Below are 14,984 nucleotides of genomic sequence, written 5' to 3'. Positions count from 1 at the left end.
ATAAATTTAATATTTTATTGATGTTTTTATATATATTTTTGCTTATTTTAGGGGTTGATGTTGCAGAGCTTATCTATCAACAATTTATATAACGATGGTCTAGTAGATGGTAATTTATAAGAATACGCCTGGATAATGTGATGTGAAGCCACATAAATAATGTAAATATAACATCGAGGTATAATCTACCGTTCTATTGTCACAACTCCAACACAGAATCACAATTCTATACCCCTCTTCGCCGTATACAAAATTTGGGTAATGACTATAAAGATTTTGTTAATATATTCAACACATCATTCACCAAATATAAGCAAGTCATTACCCAATTTATTTCAGAAAGAAGAACATCAAATTTAATATAATTTAACTATACAAACTACGTAGCTCTGTTTATTTTACCAACTTATCTAACCAATGTATTGTAATTTTCCTGTGTTATATTTTTCCATTTTGCATGGTGGAGTATCCAGTTTTGATTTTATTTCGTTTTTAACTTTGTTTTTTGTTTTATTGGCTGTTTTTAATTTTGTCTTCTATTTTCTTTTAAATTTTGCTTTTTAATTTTCCTTTGATTTTTTTTGATCTTGTTTTCATTTTTTTTGCTTATTTAAATGTTCTTTGGAATAAATAAAAAAATACATGTAAAAGCCTAGCTAGGCATGTAAATAAAAATAAATATCCAATTTTTATCAATTCTGTAAATGTATGTAAATTTCCAACCAAACATCTATTTACAAAGTAATTAATCTTGATAAATGCTTTTCAAAACACGTTGTACTTAGTATCGTTACGCCTTATCCCTTTAATTTTGATTTCTGTGACAAATATTACTGTTGTCCACCTACCTAATTCCTACCTTTCCCATGCCGACTAAACGTGTGGGCAGTTCAGTTGAAAAACACAAATCATCCTGTCAACACCTAAGCTGTGTCCAATTACGGAGCCCCCCTTGTCAGACCGTGTCGAAACCTGTAAAGCCATCGTGAGCTCGCGAGTTTGTGATGGTAAAAATTGTAAAAGTATTGAACCAACGCAAGTGAGAAAAGCGGAAAATGAACAGAAACTGTAAGTCGGCTTATCCGAAATTCCATTCCTCTTATATCCTCGGTGCGACAATGCCTGGATTCTGTCCGCAAGACACGTAATTGTTTTTTTTATTAAAACTGCATTAAACACGTCATGTGCGCAATAAGCCATCGAATAGAAAAGGTTCTATGGCGGGCGGGCGGCATGGTCTTTACTTTATGAAAATGTACAGTTTCATTCCGAGATTGATGAAACTCGGATTTACATTAATTTGATAATTCGGACAAGCGTAAAGTAGCTCCCAAATTTTTATTAATTAATTAATATCGCTATGGTATTTGAAACGTTTGTTTGTTTTGTTTTATTTTTTGACAAATATCGGAATTTTTCAATTTTACCAATGGTGTTCATTCGAAAAGTAAATTTTCGATCGTCTCTAAAATTGACAAAGTTTATAAAAAACCATTTTCATTTAAAAAAAGTGTTTACGTATTATAAATATTTAATATTATTAATCGTTGAAATTTGTAAGTACATCGTATTTGACCATGTCATCTTTTGTAATTAAGTTGTGTCAAATAGACTTGTTTGTTTGTGCGTATCATTGTATTTTAATTGTTATGTTATTCGGATATTTCAGCTTCAATTTGTACGGTTTCTCTTGTAGTCGGCTAACAAAGCCTAGCGAGTAAACATGTTGTGTCTGTACATTGCGTAGACTCGCTATGGTCTATATCTATTATTATATTACCTGTTTGTTATATAACATAATAAGGATTATTAATTATTGTCACCTTAAACCTTAAACGAATACTTTATATGAATGGAATATCTCTTCTTCTGTTTCTTCGGTAGGTATGTTTACACAATGTTATATTATTTGTTCTCTATATTTTGGCAATTGGGTTAGCTGTAAGAAATAGAATGTACCTTTTATTTATACCCTTTGTAGTTTATGTTTATTTTGTACAATAACAGCATTACAACAACAACAAATGTATAACGCGGCGCGTAAAGTCAGAACAGTAAAAACTTGACTTTTTACTGTAGACTTTGTTTGGTTAAGGCCCCGTAGTGAGCGTTCCAAGATGGTTTGAAAGGGAGATATGTAAATACGAATATTAGAGGTTAGGAGAGGAGATTACTAATACAAAAAACGACAGCATTTAAACCCCCGCATACCAGTACCATACCGGTTCGAACCCGGCGTGCGCAAATAAATTTTATTTGATTAATTTGTGTTATTTCACAATTAATTAATTAAAATAATATATAGTATATTTGCGGCACGTTCCAGAGTGGAAGATACTACCAGTATCGCCCTGGTGTAAGACCACCATTCATAATTGAAACGTTGCTCCAAATGGCTTTAGCCGTGTTTAGTGACTAGATCTGAATAGCCAGGTACTTCCCCACCTTCCTCTTTCCCTTCCCCACTTACCTTCAGCCTCACAACATCCCCCAATCGGGGATGCCATAGTCTCACTGGCTCCAGACGGGAGCAGTTGGGACTCTTGTGAGGTATTCACTATAAAAAAAAAAAAATACCAAATTTCTACCAATATTTAACAAGTTTCTCGTTACACTTTAAGTTTTTAAGTTAAAAAAAGGAGTTATTTTTTTAAGTTAATACCTATAAATTTGTTATGCCGAAACGTTAATTCTATAAAATTCCCTCGATAGAAAAAAATCGCAAAACTAATCTCCGAAAATTATTAAAAACACGTTTTGTCGTGTTATTTAATTTGTTATAGGCATGAAAAAATGCAACTAAAGAATTCGTCGAGAGATTTTTCCTGTATTTCAAACGAGTCGTGTTTTATTAAATATTTTAGAAATATGCCCTGAGGGAAATTATTTTCTTCATCGCCTTCTGTGAGGAGTTTGTGCAAAAAAATGAATAATTCAAAACCTATGTTCACTCCTTCCTCTCCTCCAAAAATATTCACAAATCAAAAACAAAATTTTCAATATGAAAAAAACTATAAATTGCTATTTCAAGGAACGTATAAAAGTTTTTGGATGATGCATAGAGGAAACGAGCTAATATAAAATATTGGTAATTTATTAAAAATCTCTTTAAATTATTCGTATTCCTGTTAAAATCGCGACTGCTGGGGTTTAACGAATGAATTGACAGATTTTCTGATAAACTACCAGTAAAACCCGAATGTGTTATGGGGATTTCGGAAAATATGTTCTTAAAAATTCTAATATTTTCGAATTTCGTCATTATATGATAATAGCATAAACGCAGCTTAGTGTACACGTGTTCCGATATACTATAAAAGTACTGTTTAGTGTTGAAACAGTTTTGGATAATATCTACCATTTTTCCCATCATATACCTACTGTCATCCCTACTATCCATTTCCTTCCTTAAAAACAGCCTTACCCACACTTGAAAAGAAGAAGATTTGTTGTTGCATTGTAAATTGTCACAAGTACAGCAGTCGAATTCGTGTCGTGTAGCAAGAAGGTGCAATCGTAGTGTCCTCGTTGTATTATTCACATGCTTTGTGATAAATATCAAAATCACGTTGTATCACAGTTTATCTCGTTTCGGAGAAAATTCACCCCGTGAACAGTGCGAGTGCGTCGACAGCCCTATTGCCGGGATTCAAGGTAGGCTGTTCCTTCATTCCACTTTTTCCCGTGATTATTCAAAACCAATTTAATGAGCTCTTCATTGTCGTATTTATTATCGATTTGATTTACGGTTCATTCATTTTATCATAAATATAAAATGAAAATATCTCCCGAGTAAAAATAATTGCCGCCAACAGGAATTGAACCCGTATTATTTGTTACTATTTTTTTTATTAGGAAATGGCCTGCTGCCACCTTCTTAACAGGATTCTAATAAATCAGCAGTACTAATATTTCTCCGTGTGGTCTTTCAACATGGTGACTCCATTCTAATCCTATAATAGTTCCGGTTCTGATCGTCATATTACAAAAAAAAAAAAAAATTTAATAATATTTTTCTCCCATTATGTCCATGCGTGCTTGTTTGCTTATTTTTCCACCATGACAAGCACAAATCTGACAAGATAAAGGAATAACGGAAACCAGTCCAGTATAATAAATGGACAAACCGGTATATTCCACACTTCAACCAACTACATTGTACGGAGTGTGCTCAGTCAACTTCATGGTCGTGTGTACACTACACTACACAGTACATTGAGCCAAATACAGTATTTTGTAGTTGAAAGCTCCATGGAAAAGAGAAGTTCAGAGAGTTATTTATTGTCTGCCAGAATACATATAAGGGATGACAGACAGGTGATAAGTGAAATGATCTCTTGGTAGTTTGGATTCCAAAAAAACAAAAAAAATGCGGTTCAATGGATTATTTTCACAAACTATGAATACCGTTGAACAATAATAACTGAAAACCAAAAATCAGATATTTGATCTTGTTTTTGCGAGTTGTGTTTGTGTTTTTCAAAACTCAAATGCTCTTGATGTTAATGAGGTTGTAGAAATTCCAATTACTTTTTTAAATTCCGCCTCACGCTTAATGAGTAAAAAAAATATTAATAATACTTGGTTTCAACTTAATTACTACAAAAAACAACTGTTTATGTCAAGGGGGATGAGAAAATATGCATTAAAGTTACACTTTTTCTCTATCAGAGTAATGTTTAAGGGTTAGAAAATAACAAAACTAACAACTTACAAACCTGTTCTATGAGTGTTTACATCTTCCCTGACTTAAATAGTAGTTGGATATTAGATATTTAAGTTGAAATCAAGTGTTGTTTTTTTAAAGAGCAATTTGACAACTTTACCGAAATTCCAAACGAAAGACTTTGCCAATTTAATAAAGCCAGATATTTAGATTAAAAGGTAATTTTTTTACAATTTCTTTGCGAATCCAAACCTCCATACATCCGTTGCATGCGGATATAAGGCGGAAAGATTGCCAAGCCAGTGAGGCTGACAGTCTGTAGTGGAGTTCTAATTCAAACTTCAACCTAGAACCGAGAATTTAACTCTTTTTGAAGATACCACAGAAAGATTAAACTGCTTACCTCCATCATAAATAAGTAAAAAAACGTTTTTAACCTCTGGGGTCAAGACGAAAGTCATCAAATATTCCCGCTTGTCGTTTAATTTCAAATAGATTCCCTATTTTTCAATGCACCCCAAAATGAAATACTGTTTTTGAAAGAAGGACTCTTTCAAATTTTAATGAGTTCCAAACGAACATTATATCATTCAAGCAATAATTATTTGCCTGAAACAATAAAGACGGCAATTAAACCTGCAGCCTTCTAATTGCCGGTCAGATGCTTTACCAATTGGTTACCAAGATTTAAAAAAGTTATTTAGGTTACATAAATTATATTATGCCAATATTTATTGCTTAAAAATAATATGTTACCTATTCCTATGTATGCATAAAAACCTTGTCTCGTAAACATTAGTTTTTCATTAAAAAATAATGGACATAATGTCTATCATGCTAAGCGTAACGAGTACAAGTCAAAAACAACAACTTTTCGGAAGAGTGATTTCAAATTTAAAAAATGTGAATACTATATTGGGTGTTTGAGTAACAAATGCCTATTTTTACAATACAATTTTTTTTACTTACGCTAACACAGCTATCGTTTTATAAAACGCTTATTGATGATGTTATTCTCGTAAACTACGATATATACGAAACTAACAGCACTCATAGTTAGACAGACGTATTAAGTGTAAAGTTATTTATTGCGACCGTTTTACTTAAAAATAATTATTTAAAATATTTTTAAGCCTTTACCGGATAAACTATTTGGCGGTTTAGTACTATGTTTCTTAGAATTATTTCTAATTTTACTGTAGCGTCTGTGGTAAACTTTTGAATGCAAAAATAAATTTATCAGTTCTCTCTTTCTAAATCTGTTTATATTATGTACCTGACTATCTAAGAAAAGCAGACCTCACTTGATGAAACATATCACTACGCAATTCGGGTAGTTTTAATATAGTTTTTCAAAGTTTGATATTTAAAATTGCACAAATTTGAAATTCAGAGGTCGTAAACATGGGTACAAGGTCTTATGGGGGTCATTTCGCCTGCGAGAAGCCTCCAAATTGGACACAGTTTTCTTTATTGCCCCTACCAAGATCCCTTTACCATATAGAAACAATTTGGTAAGAAATATGGCAGGATTATACTTAAAATAATCTCCCTTAATAATTCAAAGGAAGAAAATCGATGAATTCTACAGTAGTGGTTATACAAAGAACGTTGAAATGTAACGAAACCTTCAGAAGATTTTAATTTGGGAGACGGGTAGGTTTACCGCCTCCCCGGGAACAATTTATTGGATAATCAACATCCCTGCCATAGGTCAGCCTATGTGGTTTGCTACTTTTGGTGACTTATCAGGGGTGCTCGGGTGTGTAGGGGGAGGTTTGTCAGGTCTAGGCGACGGATGCGTTTGCCTACTTACCTTTTACGTAGTGGGCAGGATCGGGAGAAACTGGTAGAGGGAGACCGTTTGACCTTCCAATCGGACTCTCTCGACCCATCGCAGCAGTGGGTGGGATTTATTCATAAAAATTTAAATTTCAGTAAAATTAATTAAATTTCAGAGCCATGTATTTCCGTAGATTCTTTATTTTACACGGTTCTAACATCATTTTGAACATTTTGCAATTGCCATTTTGTTTGTATTTGACAATTGATCGTTTTTACGAGGCGTAGTGAAATTCGTTACTTTAGTTGGATAGCGTTCTAATTTCACCTTACCAAGAGTTACAGTTTGTGAAGACGATTTCTTATAACCTGTTTAACATTTTCTGTTTTTGTAATTTGATCTTGAGTAAAGTATTTTCATTTTAAAGAAAAATATTGAATTAGAACATGTCCCTATCTTGGAATGGCGTTAAGGAAATGTAGTTAGAGCCTGATGCAATATTTAATGTTTAGCTGGTTTCATATGGTTAATAGTATACGTACTATTTAAATGTGTCCCTTTAAATATGTTAAAAGAAAATATTTAAAACAAGATTCAACCTCAAAATCAGAAACCGGTAAATAGATTCTTAAATATCGTCTTTGCAAACTTTGACACCCCATATAAGGGGCAGCTGCCCGCCTCCCCCCTACACTATTTGGTGAACTACACATCTGTTATTTTTATAATAAATGTGACAAGTTTGGTGCCAGATCCAGACTGGACTTAGGCCCCGGACCAGGGCCCCAACCTCGGAGTGGGAGACCCGGGGGACCCCGGCCAGAATCCGATTTTTATTTTATCCTTTACTGTTAACTTAAAATAAAGGACACAATGGGAAAAACATTTTTAAGTCATAATATGTCATCTTTGGGAATGCTGTGAAAATGGTACACATTGAAGATACAGGACTCGAAAAATGATATATCAACTTTTCCATAGCCCTCAACATCTGAAGGGGACCCGGTTAGGTGACAAAATGTTACATTTTGAGGACACAAGACTAAAATTATTGATAATTTAAGCAAAAAATATGTAATACACAATTCAAAACGGTAATAGCGGTATTTGTAATCTTTTCAATTATGTAAAACTTTTAAATGCGCAGATATCTCCAAATCACGATCTGGTGGCAAACAATTATTATTAAATTAAAATTTAATTATTAAATTAAAATCTAATTGTTAAATTATAATTAAATTAAAATCTAATTGTTAAATTATAATTAAATTAAAATCTAATTGTTAAATTATAATTAAATTAAAATCTAATTGTTAAATTATAGTTAAATTAAAATCTAATTGTTAAATTATAATTAAATTAAAATTTAACATTTTTTTGTAGTTTTTTGTTTTCCTGTAAGTTTACAGCTGCAGGTAGGTACACGTCAGCTTTTATGTAAATATTTATTTTTTATTTCTTTCCTATGCTCTTCCTTCTTTCTCAGTAAGCTCCATAAATAAAATGACCTGCCCTCCCCCCCCTAACTTGGAACCTGGCGATGCCTCTGGATGTATATATTATACACTGTAATTTCCCTTAATTTAACCTAAAGCACTGAACAAGTAATCACAAGAAGGATAATAAAGAATACCAAACTCAGGCAATGCTTTCTTCGAAGAACGCACTGTGAATTGTTTGACAATGAATAATTAAGAAAGGTTCCTTACTGAACCGAAGGAATTATTACTAAACATATTTAAATGTTAGAACAATCGTGGGTTTGTTTGTTTGGTTGGAATCTTTGAAATTTTTTTTCCCTTAGAATAAGAAATAAACTTAATATGATGAGGTCAGTGGCCTGCAGAGTGGGAAATCTGAGAGGTTGCACTAACAATCTTGCAGAAGGTACTGAAGATCTCTGCATTCAGCCAAAAATTACAGTTATTTGTTTTGAAATACCTGTTATTCTTATAAATTAAATTTCGAGATGTTAATACAATTTTAAGGTGACAATGTATAAACAAAAAGTCTGTTTAAAATGTGAATACCGGATAAGAGTACCAACCGTCTACAACAAGCGGGACTATGGCATCCCAACTGTTGCGAGGCTGGATGTATTGGGGAGGGGAGAGAGATGGGAAAAGGAATTTGGGTAAGGGCTTAGGTATTTATATTTGGTCACCAAACACGTCTAAATAATGTCAAACAACGTTTAGATTCTGAAAGGTAGTCTTTCACTAGGGCGATACTGAGAGTATCTTCCTCTCTGGATAGGTTTATAAGTTTATTTTCATACTACCCAAAAAATCTTGTCTAAAACATATGTGTATAAATATGAACATATTTTCCCCAAGTTACATAAAAAAACTTCGAAATAGAAGGTGTAAAATTTTCCAAGTCCTACGTCCATAAAATCTGACATTGAATAACTCCGAGATACCATTACATAAATCACAATATATTACAAAGCCTCGAGGTTTGAGACAGAGCCTTGGTTCGGGCTTCTGCTAATAGAATGTAAAGTAAATTATGTCCCGCCATGAGAAAGTTACGTAGTTAACTGATATTTACGATAAAGCTCTTAAACCAAGTCAAGCCAAGCAAAACGGTCTTAGTTCCTAAACCTAAAACCTAATGCAGAAAAGACGAAAAAATATTGTAATCTATGCATATTGCTCGTATTTCAAAGACTATAACGATAAACTTTTTATAAATGAACCCTAAGCGGAATGCCTCAAGGTTTTCCATTAGGGCCTTTGTTACCTTTATATGAGAAAAATGAGAGAATCTGGACTAAAATCGAGTCATTTTATAGCAGCTGAGATCTCAACCATATTCTGGATATTGCTTTGGACAATGAGCAGATGGGCGAAGGAAGTATTTGAATATATTAAAATATGTAAAATACCGTGCAATATATTTAATTTTTATATATCGGAATAACTTTATTGAGTAAAACCTCAAATTGTAATATTTAATTATTGAAGACAATATTAGAAATTTCTAAACGAAAATCTGAAATAAAAAAATCAGAAAAAGATACGAAACAGGATACCTGTGTCCCGGCAAGACAAGGGTCCTGGGTTCGAGTCCTAGATGTGACGTATCCTTTTCTGATTTTTCTGTTTCAGATTTTCGTTTAGAAATTTCTAATATTGTCTTCAATAGTTAATATATTTCAAATTACTTAATATTATCCATACAACTAAAAGTTCATCTATTTAAGTAACTGACTTAAGATAGATGAGGTACATAGTAAATGCTTATAGGTAGTTAGTGAAAAGTTCTAAATGAGAATTGTGTAAATAATAAGCAGCTCTTATGAGTTACAATGATTACAAAAACAAATTTACATAAGTTACTTAACATATGAGGTATATATATACCTCAAAACCTATCCACTTTGTACTGCTAAAATCAAAATGCTGGTTCAAAATCAAATGTTTTATTCACGGACGAGAGGTAGGTCCATAATAGTTTAACGAAAGAGACAAATGGACAATGTTGCTATTGAGAAACGATTTCCAAGTAAATTGTGGTTTAATCGCGGATCGTACCTTCATTTAATCTCAGTTGATCCAAATTGCTTAATTCCACCCGATTCTTCAAACATTTCCTAACGTGAATTCTTATAATAGAAAAACGTTGCAAGCGACATTTTTAATAATTAAAATAAGCAAAAAAGACAGTTCTTCGGTATATTTAAAAACCCAAATATCATGAGCAACCAAAAAACAGGAAAACAGATTAAAACTTTATCAAAAATCTCCATTTTACATATTTACTATGCATAACTGAACTGTCTCAGTAACTATCTTTTGTATATTTAAAGTGTAAATTACAGATGTCCACTGACTCGGTATAATTATTTCCCTCTGGCTGGGCAATGGGTATGCTGGGCAATGAGGAATACATATGGTAATACCAGAATTACTGCATTGCTATAAATCCCGACTAGTATTACATAGTGGAATCCGAAAGATTTACTATTTAAAAGTCTACAATTGATTTCTGAAAGCTTTGCAAAGCCCGGGCAACGCCGGGGACTTCATCTAGTCCTAAAAAAGTATTAAAAAAATATTCTAGGAAATTTAAAAAAAGTTTGTTTTACTAAGTTTACATTCATGACGTTTTATGATATTTTATTTGAATACCGCACAAGAGTCTCAACTGCTCCCAACCATCTGAAGCCAGTGAGACCACGGCATCCCCAATTAAGATATGTTGTGAGGCTAAAGGTAGTGGGGAGGGGAAGTATATGGGGAAGAGGAAGGTGGGGAGTATCTGGCTATTTATATCTGGTCACCAAACACGGCTAACGTCATTTCAAGCAACGTTTCAATTCTGAATGGTGGTCTTACACTAAGACGATACTGAGAGTATCTTCCACTCTGGAACGAGCCGAAAGTGTACTATATACTATTTTTAATAAGCATATTATGAAATAATTCAAATTAATTAAAAAAGATTTACTTGCGCACACCGGGATTGGAACCCGCGACCTTCGGTTTGCTAGTCGAGAGCCTTACCCCTCGACCACGGAGGCCATCATATTATATTGATGAAGACATAATATTTCATTTTAATGCTAACGTATTTTTTTTGAGAAGAGCAGAACAAATTCGTATATAAAACAAACTTTGCAGTTAGTCTCTGCACCCAAACAAAAAGAGACGGGCTCTTCTTGTTCTTAGCGTGGGACTTACGATATGCTTCTAATAGTAAAGTAATCTCAATTTTTAACACAAATTAGCGGCTAGAGTGTTTTGCAGTCCAAGCGATCTTATAACATCCCCAGCAATTCACCAGAACCATCTTGTCCGTGTGTACACAAATCCCCACTTTACTTCGCTGGCCGCAAATGGACTTTGTGTGCAGCAATTGTGGGGCAATTGCGAACGGCCGCCTGAAATCAATACCAAACCTATCGCAATACATAATACAGTGAGGAGGGAAGATGGGGCTAGTTGGACACGTTCAGAGGAGGCGGGACAAGATGTGACATAATGTGAAGAGGATTTCGACAGAGCCGGAACTATAACAATTTGTTACCGGAGCATCCGAAAATAAATGGAAACTTATATAAAGAAATCTTCGGAAGCCGTACTTGTTTAGTCAAAACAGTTGTCAGGACCTTACCAAATAGTGAAAATGACAACAATTATAATAAAAACTCAGATGTGTGGTAAAAAGCCCTGATGAAAGACCACCATTCAGAAATCAAAACACATCTTGAAAAAGCTTTGAAGTGTTTGCTCAACAGATCTGTATAGGCACTTCTTCTACCTCCACCTCTTCCTCTACCCAAATTTTATTTTCGTCTCCATTCCCTTCAAAACATATCCCAATTGGAGATGCGATAGTCCCACTGGCTTCGAACACTTTGAACTCTTATCCTGCTAGTTCTGGATCGATGGAAATCGATCCAATAATTTTGACCCCATCACGAACCACCAAAGATCGATCGGGTTCTGTTTTAAAGGATTCGATCATTAGATTGATCGATGAGCTGTCAATTCAGTCAGCACCCGTAATGGACGTGGTGAGCGACCACAGATGTGTAAATTTTCAAATTAATTAAATGCGTTTTTGATTGATCTATTGAGGTATAAAAAGTTGTCATTAGTCTGTGGAAAGGGGGCCAGAATGAGTTAGATTCTCAAAGCAAATAGTAGGTTGACGTTGAAAAATATGCTTTGTCAAGACTTTCACAAAAATACTCTTTTACTAACCTTCGCATTTTCTTTGGAGGTTTTCAGTCTCTAATTCATTTTTCTTTTCTGAGATGTTCTGTTAATTTCCTCTAATTAGCAATACTCCGTAATGATCTGGAGATTTCAATAACACTTCGGTTCGTTCTGAGATTACGGGTATGTTTATTATCGTGACGAATTTACAATGATTTTTTTGTACTGGACTCACATATTGGTTTAAGTTATTCTGAAGCGTGGAGAAACGCTCACTGACGGTGCTCGCTTGTAAATCGGCTATCATTGGCTATCTTCGTAACCGTTCGGATATTAGACTCATAAGTCCGATAGTTGTCTCCATCGTGTGGCATTACTACTGACACCTAACACAAACTATATAATATACTGACTTGAAAAGACACACTCTAACGACATCTGTTGAGCGGCGTTGAAACTACATACATATTTACAAACATTACAATATACATATTTTAAAAATACTTTAATCTTTTTTTTATGTTTTTAATTTCTGCAATAAACTGTATGTTATATTGTTATTATTGTAGAAAGCAATCACTTTGTGGTTTGACATATTTAATAAAATAAAATACTTTTGGTTTTAAAACCACGAGTTTTTAATAATTTTTAGAACCGACCGGTTTCGCTTTACTCAAGCATCTTCAGGGTAAAAATTGTTACTGTAATAATTGTACTGTAGTAATAATTTGTAGCCTGAAGATGCTTGAGTAAAGCGAAACCGGTTGATTCTAAAAATTATTAAAAACTCGTGGTTTTAAAACAAAAAGTATTTTATTTTATTAGACTGTATGTTTCTCAAAAGGATAACAGGGGAGTATGTACAAGATTATTTAAGAATGTGAATGAAGCAAAGGGTATGTACAAACACAGAGTTGAGTGGCGATCCGTCATCTCTGTATACTTCTGTGGAGAAACGGTGTGATGATATTTTTTTCATGTGAATATCGCACAGGAGTCCCAACTGCTTTCAATCGTATGGAGCCAGTAAGACTATGGCATCAACAATTGGGGTATGTTGAAAGGCTGAAGGTTGAGGAGAGGAGAAGGAGATGGGGAAGAAGAAAGTGAGGAAGTCCTTGGCTATTGAGATGTGGTCACCAAACACGCCTATAGCCATTTCAAGCAACGTTCCAACACTTCTTACAGATACTGAGAGTATTTTCCACTCTGTATTATTTTTAATGACATAGTCGTGAAAAAACACATATTAATCAAATAAAATTACTTAGATGGCAGTTGATGCATTTTTTAGAAGTTGCCAAGCTTATCATGTGCTGTAGTGCCGATGGTTTAATGTACCAAATTCAAAGTCGAGTTACACCACTAATATCGCTAGATTCTAATATTTTAGATAGGGTAAAAGTAATGTTTAATTAACTCAGCTCAACCAATTATAAAGGCTTTATAATAAACGTGTTTCAAATTTTACACAACTTACATTAATTTATTCTAAATTTATCTAATTTATCCTAAATGGTTGTTAGCAAGGGGGTAAATTTTACGTTTCTTTATTTGTTTCGTATTTTTCGAGTTCTTTTATCCGTTTATGTAAGATAGACACAAATTATTTTTATTACTATTTAATGAGTATTTCACAAATAATAACACTAATTGAGTTGTTTCAAATTAAAAATATATTAATCTTTTCTTCTCTTCAAATAAGAATCCAATCACACTTTAAACTAGTTTTTATTAGGTAAGTCCATAACATGTTTATATGATTTATAAATTATAACGAATGTTTAAAGTTTAGGATTTGTGCGCATACAAGTAACTTAGATAATTTATATGTTTTAAAAATATATAAGCAAATTTTCAGCACTTAATTCCAGCGACTTTTCGGTTTTGCGCCCTGGTTACGTTTCATCAGTGCCCATGGTAGATCCGCCCCTGGATTTGTACCAACTCGAGAGGATGGGGCTCCAGTTATCTACGCTGTGTGGGGCGAATTAGAACACATTACCGATAATTGAGGTTAGGTGGACCAAATTAGAAGGATGGGGCTTGAAACTAGGTTTGAGGAACATGTATAGAGAAACATGAGAATTCATAATTTATTAAGAATCTCTTCAAATTATTGGTGATCAGGTTAAATATGGGATTGCAGGCCTTTAACGAATGAATTAATGCGTATCCTGATGAAATTTTTGTAAATTAGAAATATATTATCACGATATCTGGCTTCAGACCAGACCGTAACTGCTGCGATCAGGTGTTAGCACTGACAACACACATTGAATCTGGTTTCCAGAAACGACTTAAGACTGCGGCAGCGTTCATTGATCTCTCTGCGGTCTACGATACGGTGTGGCACAAAGGTCTCATTGTTAAACTCTATGACACCATAGAAAATGGCAAAATAGTACGAATCATTGAGCAACTGCTAACTGGGCGTACCTTCAGGGTTTTTCTAGGATGGCGAAAAAGAAAAAAAAATACCCCTCAATAATGGCCTTGCCCAGGGCTCAGTGCTGGCCCCATCGCTTTCTAACATTTACACTCTTCGATGATAAAATTCTACTTTTTTATAAGCATGTCATAAATTTACAGATACGAAAATAGTAGTTTTAAATATTTGTGCATATTAAAGCCACTTTCTATGTAGAAGAGAATGTCTCACAATGGTTTACGGAAATATGTGTGCATATCAAAGCACTTTCTATATAGAATATAATTTCTCACGTAGGTTTACGGAAATATTTGTGCTTATTAAACCCACTTTCAGAATTTATCACATTGGTTTACGGAAATACTTGTGCATATTAAACCCACTTTCAGAATTTCTCACAGTGGTTTACGGAAATATGTGTGCATATTAAATAAC

General features: G+C 33.7%; 1 protein-coding gene and 1 long non-coding RNA gene across 3 annotated transcripts in view; one reads left to right on the top strand and one right to left on the bottom strand.

Moving 5' to 3' along the window:
- Nucleotides 1-14,984, bottom strand: part of LOC149411387 (uncharacterized) — a 710,246-nt gene that overhangs the window by 319,652 nt on the left and 375,610 nt on the right. The gene's annotated exons all lie outside the window — the stretch shown is intronic.
- The window catches only part of LOC149411389 (uncharacterized), a 418,027-nt gene that overhangs the window by 184,978 nt on the left and 218,065 nt on the right, over nt 1-14,984 (top strand). The gene's annotated exons all lie outside the window — the stretch shown is intronic.

Source organism: Hesperophylax consimilis, chromosome 26, assembly GCF_061612785.1.
Source record: "Hesperophylax consimilis isolate HC1 chromosome 26, BYU_Hcon_1.0, whole genome shotgun sequence".
In the NCBI taxonomy this organism is placed as follows: Eukaryota; Metazoa; Arthropoda; class Insecta; order Trichoptera; family Limnephilidae; genus Hesperophylax; species Hesperophylax consimilis.
The sequence above is the reverse complement of the archived record's forward strand: the minus strand, read 5'-3'. Positions and strand labels throughout refer to the sequence as shown.